This window comes from Taeniopygia guttata, chromosome Z (assembly GCF_048771995.1).
Source record: "Taeniopygia guttata chromosome Z, bTaeGut7.mat, whole genome shotgun sequence".
NCBI lineage: Eukaryota > Metazoa > Chordata > Aves > Passeriformes > Estrildidae > Taeniopygia > Taeniopygia guttata.
Window position 1 is genome coordinate 20,849,225 of NC_133063.1, and position 23,500 is coordinate 20,872,724.

A 23,500-nucleotide genomic window follows, 5' to 3' on the forward strand; every position below is an offset into this window, starting at 1 on the left:
CATTACTGATTTTTTTTCTTTAAAGCCACTTGAGTTTATGGCCTAGTTTTCAAGTGGAAAATTGAATATCTACCTATGCTGCTACCAATCCTGGCACCTATGTTGGTGATTCTTTTTTTAACTCTGTGAGAAGACACACAGGTGTAAATTACACCTTTCTCTCTCAATTACCAGAAGTCATCTCCTGGAAGTAAAAAGAGAAAAAGAAAAGCCAGAGGCAGATATAAATTCTGAGTACCCTTATTATAAATAAATTATAAATATCCAATAAAGATTAGCATGCCAAGTTTTGATCACTTCCCTCAATAGACATTTACTTTAGGCCCCATTTTAAAAGTGGCTGCTTCCTAGACTATGACAGCATAAGTGCTACAAACATGTGATTTTGAAATTCAGACTCTCAATTCTGCATACTTTTTCATTTTGCAAATCTGATTAATACCTTCTATGTGATATGTTTAAGTTTTCTAATACCTTTTTGGATAAAAAACACAATGAATTATGGAAGAGAAAGATCATCAACTTAAACAGTTAGCACAATTTAACAAGCTGAATTGAAATTTCTGTGTGCTGTGTTCCTATTTTTAAAAAGTATTTTTCCAGACATAATTAAGAGAACACAGCCTCATCTTGTTCATAGATTCTACTTGGAATAATGTAATTTTAACATCTATCCAAAGGAGGAAACTTTCTTTTGCCATACACAAGCCTCTTGGCCTTCCTTCCTCTTGAAGAAGCAATTCCTGGATACTGGATAAGATGACCGAGTAGATATTTTCCATTTGAACTTGCAGAATACTTTTGAAGGGGGATGGCAACGCTCTGTTCATTTGCCAGCACTGACAAAGGTCTGCTTGTCAGTGATACCTTTTACAGCTAAATTTACTCAGGAGTGACAGAAGCAGGTGCACCTTGGCCTGCCAGACACTTGTGCATGCACATCACACAGCCTACCGGTCAACAGCCAAAGGAGAAAAAGCCTGGGCTTGCAGAGCAGAGGGTGAGTGAGGCAAACACAACCCAAACTGGGGGGCTTCTCTTCAAAGCCAGCTGGTCTGGCTTTATTCTATAGGAATTTTTTTACCTGAATTTTTTGATCAACGAAGCCCTCAGCAGGTGCTGACGGGTACAACTTCCTGGAGAAGCAGAAGGGCACTGGTGAGTTTTAACAGAAAAATATGAAATAACTATTCTTATGTCTCTGGAATGCTCTGCCTACCACAGCACTGGGTGATTCAGCTCCAGGTTACTCTCACAAAGCTTTCTTCAAGAGAAAACAGATAAGCTTTGTAGCGTGCTTTGCATTTAACTTGATACAGTGCTTGATTTTATCTTCTGTTGCCAAGAAAAGTTTCTTTAAACTGACTGGATACTTACAGTCACTTTCTTTCCAACTGTTTCTATGATTCCAATGGAGCAGAAGTTAGACGGTGCTGGCTGAGGGTGTACTCTGTGCTCTCCATCTGCATCCTCTAAAATAAATGAGTTATCCTGGTAATTTCCAAATAAATCAAAAGGACTTGTTGTCTGTAAACTGCTCAGTTTGGAACTTCAGCAGTTATTCTAAGGCTTAGAAATTCCTTCTGAACATCAACTAAGTTTCCTTTCTAATAAATGAGTAAAATTAAAACTGTTTAGAGCATTTTACAAGACAATCAAAGGCTTATCATGCAAACTGGTTGCCTTATACTAAAGTGAAACGTAAATTGTAAGCTACAGGCTCCATGAGAGCAGTGTTTGACATGGTGCTTTTTAAAGATATCGTGAATTTACACATTCCCTTGTTTTAAAGCCACAAATAATGCCTGTGTGTGTATTCCTTAATTCGCATAAAAACTGAAAAATTAGATGATGGGATGATGGGGGAATTTTCTTCTTCTTTTTTTTTTTTTTTCTTTTTTTCTTTTTTCTAGAACAATAAGATTTGACTTAATGTAAAAATGCAGGAAAATATGACCACATGTTAAAATAAATATTTTTGAGAGGAGAAAAACATTTTTTATTATTATTATTTCTATTTCAATAACTTATTCTTTCAACTGTGTTTCATAGTATTCATTACAAATTATTGTGTAAATTGAAAACATTTATTTAAGTGGGTAAACAGACAGAAAACTTAACCATATGAATCATTTTCAGTAAATAGATTCCATAGTCACAAGTCACTGCACAGCATAGAAGACAGTAATGGGGGAGAAAAAGGAATCATATATCAATATAATGTTAGACTATTTCTGTAGTAGAGCTCCCCCACATATCAAAATAAATGATACATCAGCAATGAGTAGTCCAATATTAGGCTGAATAATAATACCTGAATAACAATGCCTTTTTAAACATCCCTGATCTTTGGTTTTGTTTCTGCTAGGCTGCTTGATGTGGGACCCATACAGCTGACAGGGAGGTCCTACCTCAGCAGAGGTAGATCAGGCATAGTTGTCATCCATTTTCTTCATTTTCAGAGACAAGGAAATGGAGAAGACATTATTTCTGGTTTTGGTACGTGCTATATGAAAATAATCACATTTTTGTTTGCTGCAAAGATATCCTACTGTGTGTGAGAATAAAAGGCCAATAGGATAAAACATTACCAGTAAAAGCACAAACTTCTAAATATTAAAAATATTTTTTCTGATAAAATATGAAATGTAGAACAAACAAAACCCTGAAAACTAGATCTGCCTTTAAAATGAGCAATGCCTGTAAACCTCTGCTCTTTCATAGATAATGTGTAATGTATGGAAACCAAATCCCCTAAACAGTCATGAAAACCAAGCACTGTTAAATGCAAAGTCAGTAAATCACAATAGCAATTTCTGGAGCTAGCTAAACATTGCTCATGCCACACAAAACAAAGAAAAACATACAGCCTGCAGTTTAGAGCCTTTAGTTCTGTACATTCTAAGTACAGCATTTTGCTGTACTGATTTTAAAGTCTTGGAAGCAGTAATCAATGTGACAAACTCCTGGATAATTTCATTAAATTCCACTGAAGTTAGTTCTGTATTTCACTTCACTAAGGGAAAAAGTATTTAGTGAAATTAAAGTTAAGTATAAGATACTTTTCTTTTCTAGAAAAAGATTGTTTAATGTTTCAAAATATAGAGATTACTCACTAGGTAATTTAGACCATTAAATTTAAATGCGTACCCTTAATTGGTCTTTCTGGTTTCTTATTTTTGTCATCAACAGATTTCAGTATATTAAGTGAAAATCTGAAATATTTCTGTTAGTAATGAAATATTGAGAGATTAAGAAATAGGAAAACTTAATTTAATGCACTGAAATATTATAACTATTTCAGTTAGAAAGAGAAGCACCCCTAAAATGCCTGGTACATTCTTTTATTTTTGTACCAACTATTTCCTATTAACTAAGAGCTCTGTGGTTAATTTTGTAAATTATGGCAATTTACTCTAAAACTTTTTTTTTTTTTTAAGCTACAGTGTAGCTCAGCTTTCAATCCTATGTTTGTCTTTTCCATTAAATCCAAGTTTTAGTGAAAGGAGGATATCTATATTAGTTTTTCCATAATGCGTGTAAATAAACAATGGGATTTAACCACAAAGCTTTGGCAAAAATCTTAATTCAGGTGATTCACAATCTGGATTGTGTTCTTCAAAAGTTAATTCAATTTTTTTCATATACTGTTACATGGTATTTTAGAAGAATTTAATAACTTTCTACTTTCACTTACACTGGTAAAAACGGGACACTTTCCACTGAAGGCAGTGAACTTGCATATAGAAGTTAGAGAAGATAAGATGCATGATAAAAAATCAGTGAGGGAATAGAATGAATAGCCATAATTACAGCTTCATACAAGAGTACTTTAAACATGAAAAATTTTCATTTTATGCTTCTATTTTAAAGTGTATGTGCATATATATATATATATATATATATATATATATACACACATATATGTACATATACATATACATATATATATATATACACACACATATATGTACATATACCTGTGCATATAAAGTGTGTGTTTCTACAAATACATATATGAATGTATATATATATACCCTAAATTTATAATTTTCCCCCTTGATACAGTAGGCAAAACCTTATCCTTAAAAAGGCATACAACTTTCTTCTTGGATTTTCATTAATTAATGGTTTTGTTCAGAATTTAATTGGTTATTGGTCTAAGTCGCCATGGAAATCTAAGGATCAGACTGCCATTAGGAGTAGTGGAGAACTCTTCTCTTTGCCAGTCTGCTGGCAATGTAGAGAGCTACTTGGAGCCTTGCCTGAGTGACTCCAAATGGTCAGCTCCTGGTGACTGCAAGTGGATGGCTTTGCAGCTGCTCCCCACCCCTGCACCCCATGGTGGCTGATTCCCCGGTGAAGACAACACTCACACACCACTCTCAGTGACTGCTTGGAGCTCCACCCTCCTACCTCATTTCAAAAATGCTATTGCGCTCTACATTCACTATAAACCAGCTAACAAGGACAGGTCTCAAAGTATACCCCTTGTCACAGTGTAGAGGAACACAAACTGTTTGTCAATGGGAGTTGTACTTTTCAATTAAAGTGCTGACAATTTATTGCACAGTCAGATATGGGTTTGTTCCTTTGAAAGCAACTAAGCATTATGAGTCAAGATCTGAAAGCACCACTTAAGAAATCTTCAATAAAGAGAAAAGCACAGAGCTTTCTAAGCATAACCCTAAAGGCGCTGGATTCTAAATCAAGTTCAAGAAATACAGCTTGCAAAGAATAACCATCTAAATGTTCATAAATATAGCTATATAGCATTATGAGTTATACATACATACTTAAAAGTTGTACTTATGGCATATGAAGTGCAATCTAATGTTAATGTAGCTGATGCACTGTATCCTGAAACATCTGTCAGGGAAAAAAATTAAAAGCTGAATAGCATGATACCAATGTCCTAAGGCTTAATCCTGCAAATCAAACCTTTCTGTTTATGGGTCACTACATTTTATCTTCTCTATTTTTAACAAAAAAACTCTCCCCCAATAATTTTAATTTCTCTCTACTTTCTTTTATTATTACAAAAATAACAAAACAGAAGTATACAGAATGGGTACTTCCTGTAGTTTTTGCTGTAGATACCTGCAGCATTCATTCTTTTCCGTTACTTTTTAAAGCCCCATATGACTATATGCAAATAGTCTCTAGTATCAACCCATCTCCTGATTTTAAAATTATTGTAGAAAGAATGCTTGGTAATAAATTATTATCATGTGCAGTAATTCTAAAAGAGTGTATTGACACTGAGAAAAATAGTAGAAACTGTGAGACAATCTACTTGTATATCAGAAGTTGCAAAAAATACATCTGTCTATTTAATTATATGTTCTTGCACTAAATCAATGCATTAACCATTTAATACTACACCTCATCTCACTGAAATGAGATTTAGGCTTGCATTCTTCCACAGAAATACAAGGGAACTGGCTTCCACTTAGGGTAAAGAAGCACTTGGTTTCTTTGTTCTTGGGAAAAAGCACTCTTTAAACAGCTTCCCAACTGCTAGGTATAATCTGCAAAAAGGATGTGGGAACTCCTCACTGAATCTCCATTTAATCCAAAAATTCTTAACCTGTTTATACCCACTAGCAACAGTCCTCTTGAGTTATTTCTACCCGTATTCCTATTCTCTTGTCTTCCTCTACATGAATATGTAGAGTACAAAAAGACCCTTCACAAAAAGACACTCTCACTTAGGAGCTAGAAAATTTTCTAAACCCCTTCCAAACATGTACCTGTTCTCCAGCTCTTGCCCCTTTAGCTGATCAACAGCAAAGAAAACAATTCAGTCATGTCCAGAGGTAAAGAAGTTTTGCAGCACAGAACGTCCAACCGCTGTGGATTTAAAATGTAAAGACAAGGGTCACCATAACATATTTATTTGTTACTTAGAGTCTAAAACTAAAAAAGTTAACAATATATTAGGTCAGTTCAAGAAGTATCAATACGCATTTGAATGAAGTTAATTGAATTTTTGGACAAAAAAAAAAAAAGAAAAGAAAAGAAAAGAAAACACTGAAGTTGTCTCTATATGGTTGTCAGTTGCCTGAAAATAATAATTTCCAGTTATTGAAGGAACTTCAACTTAGTAATCAAATTTCTTCTCCTTTAGCCATATTAGCATAGCTATCTGTAAAGTCATTGATAAAATCAAAACTTGCTGCTCTGACTGGCACAGATTTGCAATAACATAACAGACAAGAAATGGGAACTTAATCTGTGCATCATATAGGACCTGTACAAAGATCAAACTAGATCATATGGATGTAACAGCAACTTCAGATGAAATACATCCAAACCAAAGTACAAATCCAACATCACCAGATGCTTAGTTTCCTTTTAACAGCAATAATACCAACTTTTAAAGTACTTTCATGGGAAGAGTTAAAGCCCCACAGCAGGATGCTCATGGGTGGTTTAAATAGGTTAACATAAATGGCATAATCATGCCTAAAAGCTGACCGAACTATTGTGCAATTGCATTTATGGTCACAGAAATTAAGAGTTCTTCAGTTATCAAGAAGAGTTGTCAACTTTCAAAAGGCCTCTCTAAATCATCAAATGAAATATTTGCATTTATTATTGTTTTTAAAAAAGAGATTTAGTATTACAGCAGCACTTAGAAGACATATTTATAGATCAACACTTGTGTTCGGAGCTGTTCAAAACAAAACCATAAATTTAGTACTGAAGAGTTTGAAAACATCTAAAATCAGTGTATTTTGTCAAAATGTCCACAGAAAAACTAATTAGTTCTTGGTATCTGCATAGAAGCATATCCGTATAAAAAGTTTGAGATTAATACCTTCATACCCTCATTCCATATACTAATCTATTGCTCTTGTATTCTATATTCAATATATGGTGTAAATATCTCTGTTAGAAGAGGTCGGGTCATTGACCATTAAAATTTGTGCATCATTTACTCCAATTTTAGTTCCTGAAAGTGGTATGAAATCTGAAATATTGGTAAATTGTCAGAAAACTTCAAAAATTAGTTGCTTATCTAAAATATAGCTCAAAGTCTAATCTGGAAAACTCCTGAGAATTCTTTTTTAGGGGAAAAAACTCAAATTTTGAATATTCTAAGAGATGCTTTTCATGTGTGACATTGGAATACACATCTAAAGCCAGAATGGGAAACCCTAGTGGCTTTCAGCAACAGGAGATGAAGTTGACCAACCTTTTTTTCCCCTCTTAGAATATGCTTGAGTCGGAATTTTGTTTGAATTGTGGCTAGGCGTCCATCCAAAACAAACCTCCACTTTGCTTGGCCCTCAAAATTACCATGAATTTCATTGTCTGCACAGATGCAGATGCTGATCTAATTTGTAGCAGCTGCAGAATACTTAATTAAGCTTTTTTTGGCCATTTATGGCTGTCTGCTTCTGTATCACATCATCACTTGGTGCAAGATAGAAAAAAGCTTGAGTGTCACACAATTAGCAAGGGGGTGCAATCATATTTTTTGTTTTAGGTTGTGCATTTTTTGTCAAAATATCTGAAAATATTGCAATACCTTAGGCGATTCCATTTCTGGAAAAAAGAAGGGACACGCAGCTTAAAAAATATTTTCCTAGTTCCCCTCCCAGCTTTTCCCAAAATGAAAGTGAATCACAGAGAGATTCTCTTTATTCTGTGGCAGGCAATCACATGGACAAATAAATGTGGTAGAAGGAATAAAAAGGGTGCTCCTTACTTAAATGCTAATTCTGAAACAATTTATGGAAGCCTTTTCTCTTAGAGATAAGTAGAAGGAACTGCACCAGCAGAAACTTCTTTAGAAATACCCAGCTAATGATATATAGAGGTTTAAGACTTATAAAGCTGCATAAATTAACAACGAAATACAAAGTTATCTTCCTCTGTATCAATTCTAGAAGCTGTGAGAGATAGCTTTTCTATATTAGCAATCGAGTTGAATAGCAAAAATACTGTATTTCTTGGGTGAAGGCTGTTTAACAATCTACATTGACTTTAATCACAAATGTGTTAGACCACAGAGTAAATTACACTTCCACCAAATATTTTGCTTTTCAAAAAAAAAAAAAAATATCTGATGCTTCTGCATATGAAGATGCAGAATTATAGACATGAACACCAGTTCATGAAAATGACAGTGTTTCCATTTCCAAAATTATTCTTCAAATACATTCCTGTACTTAAACCCTATTAAGATGGGGAATTGATTAAAAATTTCACCTCTAAGTTCATATTTGATCTATTTTTGTATTTTTGCATGGGGGGGGAAAAATCCCATTTAGCTTGAAATTTTACCTAATTAACTTTATGTCAGAAGAGACCGGGGAAGGCATGTAGAATTGAAACTAGTTACTGATATTTGAGTTTGTCTGAGACTAAAGTTTTGCTTGACAATTTCTTACTAGCACTGAAAAACTTCAAAACCCTAAATGCATTTCTTTCAGGCAAGTCTAGACACACATTTTAGAGTCTTTCAACCTCAACAAGGGAGAGGTTATTAGGTTAAATTCTTCCTATATTTACAGTCAAGTAAGGTCATGGGCTACAAGAGTTACACCCCTGAAATGCATATGTGTATATATAAACTCTATACATTTGGAGGAATATTGGTGCACCATGATAAGTACATTTAAATTACTTATAGAGAGATGGTGGCTGGTACAGGAACAGGACTTAGAGCATACCCAAAGATTAATTTTGAGTCAGAAGCTGGATCTTGGTGGCCAGTGACATAGAGCTGAGCTTTCATTTTACTGTGTCATCTCAGCCTGTCAGAGTAAACCGGATTTCAACAGACTTCAGGGGACTTTTCGTATAAGCTCCACAGCATCCATGTTCCACACTAAGCAAGAGATTTCAGATTTCTATAGCTATTGACCTCCTTCAGATGCCATTTCAATCTCATTTTGAAGAAAAACTTTAAAATACATAAAAGACATACCTTAAGAATCACTTATTTCTAAAATGCATGTGTGGCAAAAATAGTTATCACTAGACACAGATTTAATTCCAATATCAGTCTGTGTTGTCATTCACAAAGTGATAAATACTATTTTTACACTCTTTAGGACAAATTTAGTAATGTCTAATCTCTGAAAGAAAATGTATTTGTCTATAAAGAAGTTATGTCCTATCTTTAGTCTGAAAATAGTTTTTTAAAAATTGCAATTAAAAATGTCTTGGATGAAAAATATCTTTGGACAGCTGTTTATGAGATATTTAAAGGACAATAGCAACTTGCAAACTACAGTTTCAGAAATTGCTTTTAGTAACAATGAAATACTGCAGATTACTAGAACAGGATCAATTTAGCAAAACAAACAAACCCTCTTTTCACTGTTGACTTAACCCATTTCGCAGCCTTTTTCCCTCTAAAATCAATCTCTTCCATTTAAAGGCCCTTTAAAATATCAGCAGGGGAGCATAAAAAAATCTCTTTATGAAAAAAAAAAAAAAGAAAAAAAGGCAGTGTCGGGAGGCGGGGGGGGGGGGGGGGGAAAGAGGGGGAGTGGTGAATTGAAAACATCTTTCCAAAAGAAGCTAACAGATAATGCCCTAAATTAGTCGAACCCCAAGCTCTTCATCTAATCTCACTCACTCCACTGCTTCAATACCAGCCACCTGGACACCGATCTGTCCCGTTCCCAGGGCTGTCATATGCTGCTGGAGTTTCCCGAGCCTGGCCCTACGTTTTTGGCCGCTCCAGCCCTGTCTGAAGCCCCGGGACCCTGGCTCCGACCAGCTCCCTCCCCTCCCGTGGCTGGCGAGCAGCAGCCGCTGCTCTATCCCGGCCCTCAGCTGACAGCATTGACAGCCCGGGTTCCGCTGGCACTACAAATCCTGCCATAGCGGCGACACCCACTCGTTCCAAAGGTCGGAGCCGTGGGCAAAGGCTCTGAGCAGGCTCCGGAGGGGCAGTTCTGCCGGGAGACGCGGGGCAGGGTTCTGCCTCCAGCCTCCTCAGAGCAGGCACTTAGTCAGGACTTCCTAACCCTTTGCTATTCCCGGACAGTCCCACACAGCCATAGCTCCAGCAGAACAGCTCTGGCGTCAGCGGGAGCCCTCCCGTCCGAGCCGGGACGGGGAGAGGTGGCCCGGGACCCCCGGCACTGCCCCGCCCGGCGCCGCCGGGTCCGCGGAGTCGGGAGAGATGGGGCCAGGCACCAGTGCCTTACCTCCTCCCGCTGTGACTCCCGGCCGCCGCACCCGGAGGGACACCCCAGCACGTAGAAATTAATTGTGTCAATAAACAAATTAGGAGAAGCCCAGTTAATGATGTGTGCAGGTCAGAAAAGTCGCCCCTCAAGACCAAGTTGTTCCTGTTGGGACCTTCTCTCCACAACTACAGGTGCAGAGAGAAACAAATATTTGGGGAAAAAACAAAACAAAACAAAACAAACAAAAAAACAACAACAAAAAATAACCAAACAAAAAAACCCCAAAAAAACAACTACCTGGTTGCCTTCCTCAAAGAAGACCCGAGGAGATGCATGGCTGATGTTGGCACCACACATACCTGCCCTTTATAGAAGGAACAAAATTAATATTCCAAATGTGACCACTTTATAATTCATCCTGGCCTTTAAAACAGGTATTTATTAAACAATGAGATGCCTGTGTTTTCCAAAATGCATTGCAAGGTATAAATACCAACTGAAGGATAAGTACAGTCTGCAATCAATAGTTCTGCAATTTTACTGATAGTGTAGTATCTCTGAGGTAGGATTTCAATGGAGTTTATAACAGCTTCTGAAAACATCAAGCTACTTACAAGCAAGATAGGCCTAAGTGTACATCAGTAAAGATTCATATTCTTTTTATAGAAATTACTTCATTAATCTGCTAAAATATATTGAAGGTTTTCATTTTAATAATATGCTACTTCTGTGCTTTTAAACATCCAAGGTGCCGAACAAGAATTGTAAACTGTGACGTAACTACCATGGGAAACATTAAGTAAAGCATTGGAGGCGGATGATTTTGACAATAAAGAGGGTGTATGTGGTGAGTGTTTAATATTTTTTACATTCAATATCACTGAGTACTATTTATTATTTTTAGATTTTTGTTCAAAGCAAAACCTGGAGAGCAAAACTCTACTGTGTTATATACTTACAGGTACACCTTTGACAAAGGCTTTCTGTAATCATTGCACAATATGTGTGGTGATAACACCATTTTAGTAATGGCATGCCGTTTCATTTAAAGTTAATATGTCAGTAATGCATACCTTGCAGATAAATTTTTTGCAATTAAACAATTTTGCAAAGAATGATGTACGTGTCATGTCATTGCAGTGGTTTACAAAGCAATTAATTTATGCTCCTGGAATACAACCCTGAAATTATCTGAGTTTATATCCTTTTGTTCATTATAAAAGCATATGGTTTGAGGGAATATTCTGAATGAATGAAGAACAAATACAGTACTGTTGAATAATCTTGTGGGGTAGATTAATCTATAGCCTCTATTTCTCTCAGGGTGGGTTGCTGTGGCAACCACCCCAGCTCACTTTAAAATAATTTCATAAAGCTCTCTTCAAGAGCTGCACCCAGCGTGGGCCAAGTTTAAAAGCAGCCAGACATGGGAAGAAGAGTTACACCGTGTTGCTCCTACAAATAGGGAGGTGGTGGAAGAAAGCTAAGTGTAGAGTGGAATTGGGTTTGAGCAGAGCTTTAAACAGAAAATAGAACCCAAGCTAGCCCAGGGTTAAGATGCAAAGGAGGTGGGTAATTTCATAGTAACCTCACTGCTTTTCAGTTTAAACACCATTAAAGGGTGTAAGCTGGCAATCTCATTTCTCCTAAGGGAAAAATGTGTTCTGCATCTACAAAAGAACAAAATAGGACTTTGATAATCAAATGAAATGTTACCATGAAGTAATCACACTTATAATGGAAAGAGATACTTGGATACACTCTTTAATAAACCTTTGGAGATCTGATGTTATAATTATTACATTATGACTGATATCTCATGGTTTAAGACACTGCATGCCTCAGGTGGTAGATTGGGGGGGAAAAAAAAATGTCAGCAGATCTATATATGGACTGTGGACAGCGGAAAAGCTGTCCACAGGAATTTCTTGTGCCAGAAATTTGAAAAGGGTGCACTTGTGGAGATTCAGTACATGTACAGACATCAGAACAAAGGCTTTTTACTGTTTGAAATTATTTCAGGTTTTTAAATGAAATCTAAAGAAAGGGAAGCAAAAATACCCGGACACTTCAAATTGTGCTGCATAAGTTCTGCCTTGTCTAATCCTGAAACAAGTTACAAATCCTGATCCCTCCCTTTATACTTGTTTGTCCATCTGGTATCTGAATCCTGTTGTAAAAATCAAGATGTCCTTTACATGGATTTGATGAATTGTGCTCATGACAAAAACTTGGCATGGCTTTAAGGTGCTCTAGCATGTGAAGGTCACAACTATAAAAAGATTAGACCACAAGTGCCCACATGGAGGTGTAGTTGAAGTTCTAAACTGCTGCATACTTTTACTTTCTGAAATATTTACTTACTGTAATAACTACTTTCAAAATATGGTGGTCACATTCTGTCTTTCCACTTGAAGGGCTGCATTACCAACTAACCAGACACCAGAAAACTTACACATCCTGCACAAAATAAAGCAGATGCCAGTCATTTTCTGCTAGAGTATAAATGTGTCAAGTCTTAACATAATTTTCTATTTTTTGACACTAAGAATATACAAATATTACTGGATAGCTGGGTGCCACACTGGGAGACCAAAATTGTCTGTGGAAGAGGCATAGCAAGGGTACAACCTGTGTAAGTGTTCTGTATTTCTTTCCTGCTGTGCTTCACAGCAGACCTCAAGCTGAGAAAGTATTTTTTTCCCAATGTTTTTCAGGCTGTGCTAACACTGCCGTGCATATGTGCCTCTTACCACCGTGTACAATGTGCTTGATTTGTATCAGATTGCCTGGTGGCTCTGAGCACTTGAGTATCACTGCCATTATAGGTGTGGGTACATTTGTAGCATGTCGCTGTACAGAGAGTCATGCACTGTCATCCAGAACATGGATGAGACTTGCAGTATTCTCTAGGGATTTGCACTGTGAGCAATTGCAGGGTGCTTGTTAGAATCATCTGAGCTTTCCTTTGCTCTGACTGGGCTTTGAGCATCCATGTTTTAAAGAGTACAGTTGAACTGAAAAGGTATTTATTCACTGTCAAATACTTTGGAAGTAGGTCAGTGGTCCAATGAGATGTTTCTAGGGGAAAAGACTGTGAGACCAAGGACTTGTATTAAAATAACCTAAATATATATTTATCTCTGTGTTTGAATTCAGTAGTTTGGTTTTATCACGTGTGCTGTTCCTATTTCCAGTACCTTAATCTATCATTAAAATAATACTCTGTGCCTTTACAAACTCCCCTACTCCTCCCCAAGGATCATAAAAGTTGGCTATCCATACAAAAAAATTAAAAGTATGTGCAAGATCCAGTTTTACTCAAATCACTGCATGTGTTTAATCTGGATTCAAATTCACAGTGCAGTCCTTTCAGGCCAGTTTTAGAAGCGACTGAACCTATTAAAAAAAAAAGTAAAGCTCAATCCACACACAGCGTGCTCTCAATGCTGCATTTCTGCGGTTAAGTCTGACACGAGAGCGTCTCCGGCAGCTTCTCGTGGCCCGGACCTGCAGGAGGAGGGAGCGGGCCCGGATCTGGCCGGTTCTCGCCGCGGGGAGAGCGCCGCTGAGCCGGCGCCGCGCCGCAGCCGGCCGGACGCGGATCCAGATAACTTGGGAAAGTTGGGCTGCTCCCGAGCGCAGGTCTCGGGAGGGGGAGCCTAGCCGAGAGGCTGGGCGGGAGGTCTCGGGGGCGGGGGCAAGCTCCGGAGGACCGCAGCCCTGCTGCGCTCCGGAGGCGGCGCAGGGGCAGGCGCCCTCTGGGCTGCGCCGGAGGCCGTGGGGCGGCTGCCCCTTCTCGGCCCCTCCCCGGCAGAGGAGAAGCGGCTCCAAAGGTGCCGCCTCGGTGGCTGCCGGGGATGCGAGACGCGGGGACGTTGCGGCCCCTGGGCTCGGCAGGTCCCCGGGCGCGGCGAGCTCGGTCGCTGCCCCGCGGCCGGGCCTGGCCCGCCGCAGATGCGCTGCCGCGGGCGGTGCGCGCCTCCCAGTTCGCAGCCCTCCTCCTTCCCTCGCACGATGTTTCCAGGAGGGAGAAAACACGCACCGGCTCGCCGCCTTCTCTTCGCTTTGTATAATAAAGGATGTCATTAGGTTTGCGTGTGGCATATGCCGTTACCCCCACCGTAAAACTAAAATTAGCAAAATGTCAGGAATGGAAAGATTGATTCACCCAAGATGCAATTATCATTTAAAAAGTGCTTGATTGAGGTGCTGATGCTCAGTGATTTATTCTGCATACCATATACATAATTAAAGTAGTGTAGTGGAGCAATTTATCAATCTAGCTTAGACTAGAGGGGCAAGGAGCTGCTGCCGCTGCTGCCGCTGCTCTATGTTTGTTTTATTAAAACGCTTTCGGATTCTGATCCCGCCCCCTTTTTGCGAGACTGAAACTGATTATTTCTTCGGCTCAGGAGGAGAGTCATTCGTTTGGGATTGTGGGAGAGGTAGAGAAATAGAGACACAGAGAAAGAGAAGAAAAAGCAGGAAGAGAGTGAAGCAGAAAAGGACACCTCATCAGGAGTGTAGTTTGAATCCCTTTCTCGCCTCCCCCTTCCCCTCCGCGATGTTACAAAGCCTGTGAGCTATTCGCCTTTTCCCATTCGCCTGCTGCCACTTCCTTCCTGGACGATCTCAGGACGAGTCCAGTTACTTTTGATCCGACCAGCAGCTCAGCCACTTTCTCCTCCTCCACGCAGCACACACGCGCACACAGGCGCACCACGCACACATACACACACACACACGCAAACACACCCCAGGCATCTTCTGGCTGCTTATTGGATTGACTTTGAAGGTTGTGTGTGTGATTCAAGGCTGCTGCATGTTGAACCAGGTGGTGAATATTTAAGACTGGAAGAAGTAAAGGGATTTTTTTTCTTTTTCCTATGAAAGGAAAATATCTGAAGGACTAGTCTGATCAGCCCAACAGCTAACTGTTTACAATGTAAGTACATGTTAAATTCAGCGTCAGAATAAAATATAGTGGGCATGGTACAAAAGCCCGAGGTATATTTCCTATCACGTTTGAAGAATGTATTAGTCATTTTATGTGAACTGGAATTGAGGTTGCTTGCAGACTTTTAGTGTGTGACTGTGCAGTTGTTTAAAAGTAACTTGCTAAACAAATAAGAGTTAAATCTCTAGTAAATTACGGCAAAGTTGTCTCTATCAGTGTCTAACTGTTTAAACTTTGATGAAGTTAATTTACATAATTTATGTGCTTGATATTATGAAGTATTGGAAGCTTATTTGATTTAGGTGGCTCTTATTTGATTTAAAAGCTATGACCTTGTAGTGCTTGCACTCTGATTTATCAGTCTAGGGAAACAATCTGGTTTCAGAGAAATGCTCTTAAACTTCATTGTATCACAGGCTCTTCAGTCTTAAGTAGAGCGTGCTTGCGAGTGTTTAACTTTGTACATCTTCAGTCTGAATTACTTACGTTTGAGATGAAAAATCCCTTTGCATTTATATGGGAGCTTAAGTAATGGTCTGCAAACCGATTTTGGAACAGTATGCTTAGGTCTTTACACAGTACTTTGAGTAATCTTTAAATTTTTTAACACAAAGGAACTAATTAGAATTACAGAACTAGTTGACAAAATTGCAGTGCCACTTACAGGCTAAGATAAAGTTTAATGTAAATGAGAGACTTGTAATATTATTGTTGAATTATGTAATTAGAATACTTATTATTTCCCATAAAACTTAGTGTGATCTTCTGTCAGCCTGAAAAACAAAACAAAAGCTAATAATCCCATTTCCATAATACTAATTCTACTATTACTAATAATAATAACAAAAAGCAATGCAGCATGGTGCAAACAAAACTTAATGAATCATTATGGGAATCTAAGCACTGTCTTTTATAGAAAAGTTCTATTTTCCTTATTGTGTGTAATGATTATTATTACAAAATAACTACATAAATAAATACTGTATTAGATCAGAAAATAATAGATTTGACACAATATTTTCCTTGCACATATCTGATAATCACGTTAATGGCATATGTCCTAGTTTCATATCTTTACTTTAAAATAACTTTAGGATGAATGATAAACAAACTATTTTAGAAGCAACTTTGCATTAAGAAGACTATATTTCTTTTATTGACACTTTCCTGGCTGTTGTGTTTGAAGAGTAAAGATGTTTATATGGACTATAATAATTAATCCCTAGAAGCTTGGCAGAGCATGGAAATAGTACCACCTGTGAACCACTACTCCAGCACCTCTGTATTGCACACATTTCAGAACTCATTTTCAGTTCAAATGATAAGTCATATGGTTTCTCTGGGGATTTGTTATTTTGTGAACTGCATTTATTACAGGATTTCAAATACCTTACTTTAAGTCCAAAATCCACAAAACTTTCTTACTTTAATAGTTTTCCTAAAATATCCATTATATTATTCTTTCTGTATTAAGGAGTACATAATTAATAACAAGCCTATGCTGAAATACCTGCCCACAATTCTGTCCTTTGGGAAGTAATAGAAAAAATTTTTGAAGAACAATTTAAGACAATGGCCCTTAGTCCCAGGTGTCTATGTCCCTGGCTGTACATGTACTTTTATTTGAAAAACTTGCTGTTCATATATATTTATACTTTTATGCTCTACATAGTATGAGAAGGCAGCTCTGGGACGTGAGCATGGAAAGGCTCTTTCATGCAAGGAGTTCTTACACAGCTATTCCCACTGGCAATGCTGAGACTACTTGTGAGAAAATGAGGAAGTCACAGGGATAACAATTTACAGGATCAGGACCTAAAGAGACTAAACCTCTTGCCTGTCCTAAAGCTTTCATAGTACAGAGATGTAAAGAATGTCACTTTCAATGTCCTATAAAAGAATGCAGGGATCAGATACTGATCTGCATCCTCTTGAGATCATTTGATGAAGAAAAAAGGTTATTATAAATATTGTGGAAGATTAAGTCTTTTACAGTTATGCTCCTGAGTTTCTAGTTGGGACCACAATAAGAAAATTAATTCAAATAACTCTTTACTGTGAATTTTCTTCCAATATGGGATAAAGATTTTTTTTTCCTTTTTTTGAACATTTCATCTACATGCAACATGTATATTCAAAACCAGAGATACCTTTCTTAAAGAGTTCTTTTTTAAAAAAAATGCCTATAATGTTACAAAGAGAAATGGAGCCTCCTGAAGCTCTTCATAAGGGTTTGCTTAAGAAATATTTTTGTGACTCATTATTCAGTAGATAAAAGTTATTATATAGAAACTTAGGAACTGATCAGGAGTCATGAATGGAATACTTTGCTAACTGAATTTCTTTTAATTTTACTTTTCTCTATAATAGATTGATTTATTGTTCATCAGGATAGTTTAGTTCTCTTTCAGACACAGCTGAAGTTATTTCTACATTTTATTAAGGAAGAAGTCATTAATTGTTACTAGGTTCTTGAAAGAAAAAATGCTCGGTGTTTGATAAATTAAAGACCATTTTTATCTGATTGATTTAATTATTCAAATTTGTGTGATAATTTTTCCAAAAATCAAGTAAGGTGTATTAGTATTGGTATTCTTTTGAAAACACTGATGATGGAGATGAGTCTACACAAGCTGTTATGTAATTTCCAAGAATTTATAGTCCTTGCTTCAGCATTCTGAATAGTAACCAAAACTCTTATATGTTTTATTAATTTAAGTTTTTTAGTTTTGCTATGTGATATCAGCAGAGAGATTTTGCTATATCCTCATTTAGGTTTTGTAATTACTTAGGTACAAAATACATTAAAAATTATATATTTAATTCTGAAAGCTAGAAAACATCACACTTAACAAACAATTAGAATTCTGATATTTGAAAAGGATGAAAATACAATTTTGGATCTTGCTTCAGAAGCAAAATGGATTCAGAGGAACTTTGGTCAGCAAACACTGATGGTGCAAGAGAAAAATTGAAAAACTGAATTTTTAAACTAGTTTTAGGAGTAATTATTTGAATCCTCTTTAATGTCATTGTCTTAGAACTGATAATCAATGATACATGTGGACAGGTGATTAAAAGCTGGTGTCTTCAGCCCTCCAGTGTAATGCCACTGTCTCATTGACTGCAGTGCAGTAGACGTTGTCTATTCACTGAGATCTGTCATCTTTAGGAAATCAGATCAGCTTATAGGGGTGATTCACAAAACCAACAGTGACAACAAAGTCTTATGTGCCTTACAAAAGAAGGATTAGGCTGTTCACATGTCATTTTGATTGGACAGCAATAAAAGCTGATTGCTGTGGCATAGCAAGACACACTTCAATTTTAAGTGATTATTGTATGAGACAACTAGAACTCTGTTGCTTAGTCATTGTTAAATGTAATTCAAATCAAGGAAAACTCAATTTTGACATTACTGGATTTGTATGACTTTATAGTGAAAGTACAGCTGCTTGTAGCATTGTTACACAAATTTTATAAAAACTTATACACACCACTTAGGGGAAATACAATTAAAATGTTATAGATTATTGTTCTCTGATTTTTTAAAAAAGATAGTTGTCTATATATTTTCTTGTAATCACAATTTAAAGTTACTAAAAGTGCCTAGGCTCTAAAGAGTTTCTAGGACCATACTAAATTCACTGCACTTAACCATATTAAGAGCTTATAAGCAGAAGAGAGTGCCTAAAATGTGTCAGGGCTTCACAGATTTATCAAAAATTATAGTATTGAACAACATCTAAATAATCTTATTTAATTTTGTTCTTTTTCAAAATATAATGTGTTGTAAAATTATTATTTGTGTTACATGTGTGTAGTCTGATTTGAAAATAGCCAAGAAATTAAGTGCTGTCCCTATATTATTAAATATGTCATTTATCAGTGAGAATAGGGTTTTTTCCTATTTGCATAATTTAGTTATAATGTACAACCTTAACATTTAGAGCTAGGAAAGTAGGAAGCTGATAACTTCTATGATAATTTCATGCAATATTTCAAAAGAACTCCTTTTTTAACCCAACTGATGCCTCCTAGTGTTTCACATAATAAAACACTAATGAGTCAACTATAAATGTAAACATTATTCTTTCATTTTCTTTATAAAATTAATATTTATGGTTTTAATTTTGTATGTGTTATTTTAATCAGAGAGGAAAGACATAAATTCAGATGTCTCATTTTAATGGATACTGAAGGTGCATTTCTATTTTCTTTCACTATAGCTTTGCCTAGCTGTGTTTTGAAAAGTTTAAGTTATATAGAGTACATTTTGTTTTTCTCCTTTTGTTTCCTATGTACATTAAATGAATTTCTCAATAATATATTATTAGGCTTAAACAGGAATTTTAAACATTTGCGAGCATGATGCTTTGAAAAGTATGCCCTCAAAATAGGCAATAAATGCAGTTATAGAAATGTTTGAAATGTCCTAAGGGACCTCACAGCTGACTAAGATTAAAAACACTGGTCTGCAATATACTCGCTCACTACAGTCTTCAAATAATTGTTATCATATTTTGTAGCCAGTCCTGATTATTTTACTGTTATATGATCAAGAAAACTGTATGAAGACAGTTTTCAAATTCACAAAATGTGCACCTTACTCTTTTAGTTGTGTGGATGGATGATCAGTACTTCTGAAAACAAATTCATTTGCATAAAATATTGAGATAGAGTTTGAAGTGGTAAAGACAGTGTCCTTTCCTTATAAGTGCAGTCTCGTTGTATAGCTTCTAAATGCTTCTAAAATCCACATTCAGCTCTATCATACAACAGTAGAAATTTTTACCTTTTATTTTATGGAAAAGTTTAATTTTCAAAAATTAGCATGAATGTGACAAAACAAAACCTATGGGCCTCAGCTGTATATTGGATCTCTCAGGTATGCTCTTACAGCAATAAGGAAGCAGCCAAGATTAAGAATACTCTTACACAATTAATACCACAGTTTTATGTAAAGTATGAGATCAATTTAGTGAAAACTGAATTGGAAATAAAACCTGTTATTCTAAGACTTTCAAGAAAAGCAGTGAAATTCTTTGGCACTTATTCTGTTCAAGAAGCTTTAAAGTTCTATAAAGTCGGTTTGCAATTAAAAATCAAAGTTTAAGAGTTAACATGATTAATAAAACTTTGTGTCTTCTCAATGCCCTTACGATAAATTAAGGTGCCTACTTACAGAAAAATTCTGACTGAATGCAGAGAGTTAAATCTATATCTCCAAATCTTGGTCATGCGAATTAGTATCTGATTTTAGAGCATTTTAAAATTGCATATTTTAGGATTGTCACATATAAGCCCATATCACATAGAAGCCTATCCTTTAAACTTCTTGCGTCTTGAAAGAGTTTCAAAGTATGTAAATGACACTTGTTATTCTGCGAGGAAAGCTAACATGCTATTGAATTTTCTGTTATATGACATTGCAACTTGCATTGTGAAGAGAAAGCAAATGTGGAAGAAAAATAGAGGGAAGCATAGCAAAAAAGAATCTTTGTGTCATTTCCAGTGTAGGACTGATACTTTGAAATACTGCCAAACAGAACCCCACCCAGCTTTTCTCCCTTTTTTTTTTTTTCTTTTTTTTTAAACAACTAAATACATTTAGATTGCAGAGATCAAAATTACAGACTACACTTGTGTTATCTGATTTAGAAATTACGGGACAAATTGTCTGAGAATTATTTTAGTCCTGTATGGAATACACTGGCACAATATGGATTCAGTAATCCCCCCAGTGAGGTCTGATAGACTATGCCCCATTTGTAATCCCTTGAACAGGTGTTTTAGCATCACCTGCTCCAGCAGGTTAGATGTACTTATTTCTGCCTTCTGGCACCTTCCCCAATATTGGAAACCTGCAAAAGCTTGAGTGAAGAGAGCTCCAGAGATCTTGGCCAGTACAGCTGGTCCTGGAAGTCAGTCAGTATCTGCTTCCTTCATTTAAGCTAACCATAAGGCAGCCCACAGATTAAGGGCAGAATTGAACAGATGGCATACAGCTCCTCTGCCTTCTTTTCCCAGGTTATAGAGCTGATATGAAACTTAGATTGAAATCTAAGAAGTCTTATTTTACTCTTATTTCTTCAACTGTATAACTGATTAAATGAAGTTTATCATAAAAATTATTAACCAAATACCAGTGCAGCAATTCACCTTAAATGTTACCATCTCTTATTTTTCATGGCTGTAATCTCAAAGTGTAAGTGAACTGAATTAGTAACAATATTATTTATATTTGCTTTTATACATATAGGATGCATGCCACTTGTGGAAACCATGCTCAGTTAAATTTCACTATTTACTTTTAAACTGTCAATCAATAGCTGTTAGCAAAGTATGTATAAAGGGCAAGGAGGGAGGTTTGTGAAATTGTTTATAAACCACATCAGAACAAGTCCACAAATTGCAGAACACTATCCACGTGGAACATAAATTTTAGTAATATAAAATACAAGTAACAGAGTAGCATGTACTAGTTGTGTGATTTTGAATAAAATTCTCCCCCGCAGTGGAAAAAAATAATCAGTATGTCATTATATTTGAAGTAAAAGTGCATTTTTAAACCAGATTGTTTAGATATTGTTGGATTATCAGAGAAATTATAATATTTCAGAATATATTCACTCTGTAAGAAGTTTGATGCGGCACTTTTCATTTAAAAATTCAATATGGACTTCTCAATGAACACTGTTTTAAATAAATTCGTCAGAGTTGGGTGGAAAAACTGTCCCTAAAATAGAGGCTAGGAGGGGAGGGCATTGTAGACAAACAATAGGACACTGAGGTTCTCTGACCATCCTATAATGGTGGCCTATGTGTCCCCTTCAGCCTGGCATTTTAGCCTCAGAATTTTACTGCCAAGAATTCTCTTTGATGGCCATATCCCATGGGAATACCTAGGCAACTACTATAGAAATGTTAATAGTCTGAGGATAGTCTGTAAAACCAGCAGGAGACAGTATGTTCTCTAGACTTAGCCTCAGGACTGCTTGATGTCTGTCCATCTGTGTCCTGAATGTGTTTCTGCTTATACCGAGTGTGGTAAGTGGGAGAACAGCAATAGGGGAGGAAGTATTTTAGGGATGTTAGAAGAATGTGGATATGGTTTATTTGGTAAGAGGAGAGTGGACAATACGTTAGTCAAACTTAAAACCTTAGTCTTGTCGAATATTTTCCTTTAAAATACCTGTTGAAGTGTATATAATTAATCTTCCTGTGAATAATCTTTAATTGTAGACATAGAGCAGTGGTCTTACAGATTGTTGATTGAAATATGTTGTATAGCTCTAAGGAAAGATCTTTGGAACAGCATTTGATGAGACAAATTTGATTTGATTTTGCCAACAGAATCTTGGAGAAATCATCAGTTTTCCCTTCATCTTGTATATGTGTATAAGATGGACAGCAGAAGATGACAAAAGAATCCATATTACGACCCCAGTGCAATCTATGAAATGTGTGAATTTGCATATCTACTAATTTTCTTTGTGTCACATTTTTTTTCAGAATACTGAGCCAGAAAATGCATTCATGGAGTGGTATACAAAATTTGTAACTTTTATCTGAAACACACATAGATAATCTTAGAAATTATGAATATGACCATAAATGTTGTTAAGAGCCTAGGCACTGGTATGGTCTTTTAAAACTAAAATAAATTTAATTCATGTTCTTTCATGTCAATATTGAAAAACTATAACCCAAGCTAGTCCTCTTCATTATATGATGTGTAGTTAACAATTGGAAATAATATAAATTTATGTTCAAAATATGTATCAAGTGGAAAATAGTTTTCCAGTTTACACTTAAAACATGATTAAATGATTGCCAAGCTACTTAACTGAAGCAAACTTCCCATAATTATAGGTGTATTCTTGGAAGGTTGAAATCTGTGTATCTTCACTGGGAAAATAACAGGATCCTGTTATTAACAATAACTTATAAATTAACAATTTCCATGTTATTGTTGATGCTGCCATAAAAAAGATTATGCATAGGATAGAAAGAGAAGAATGATCTTCTACATTTCCTGTAATATTGGCATACAAGTTGGACTAATATTTTTGTGGGTTTTCCAAAATTGTTATTGACAAAACAAAATGAAAATGTATTTTCAATGCACGTTCCAGTACTTAAATCCTCATTGAGAACATTACATTTAGTTCAGTTATATTTCCAGTAGATAGTGTCACAGGCTTAGTATTGCACTGAGTGGAGACATGCAAAATAGTCATCTAGAGAGCATCCTTACTGGCTGCTATCTTTTCTGGAATTTCATATTTTTAAAAATTGCATGACAGGTGATGCAGTGATGATAGGCATAATGCAAATCATTATGACAGATAGAAAGCAAGCAATAGAAAAATTACTATTT

The 23,500-nt window shown here is 36.3% G+C and overlaps 1 protein-coding gene across 15 annotated transcripts in view; it reads left to right on the top strand.

The window, feature by feature from the left end:
- Positions 1–14,290: 14,290 nt before the first annotated feature.
- The window catches only part of MEF2C (myocyte enhancer factor 2C), a 118,291-nt gene continuing 109,081 nt past the window's right edge, over positions 14,291–23,500 (top strand). For 2 of the 15 annotated variants that reach the window (XM_032744473.3, XM_041711367.2), the window contains exon 1: positions 14,291–15,105. The gene's annotated coding sequence lies outside the window, so the exon portion shown is untranslated. The remainder of the gene's footprint in view (positions 15,106–23,500) is intronic. The other 13 variants (XM_032744469.3, XM_041711366.2, XM_032744475.3 and 10 more) reach the window with 13 other exon arrangements.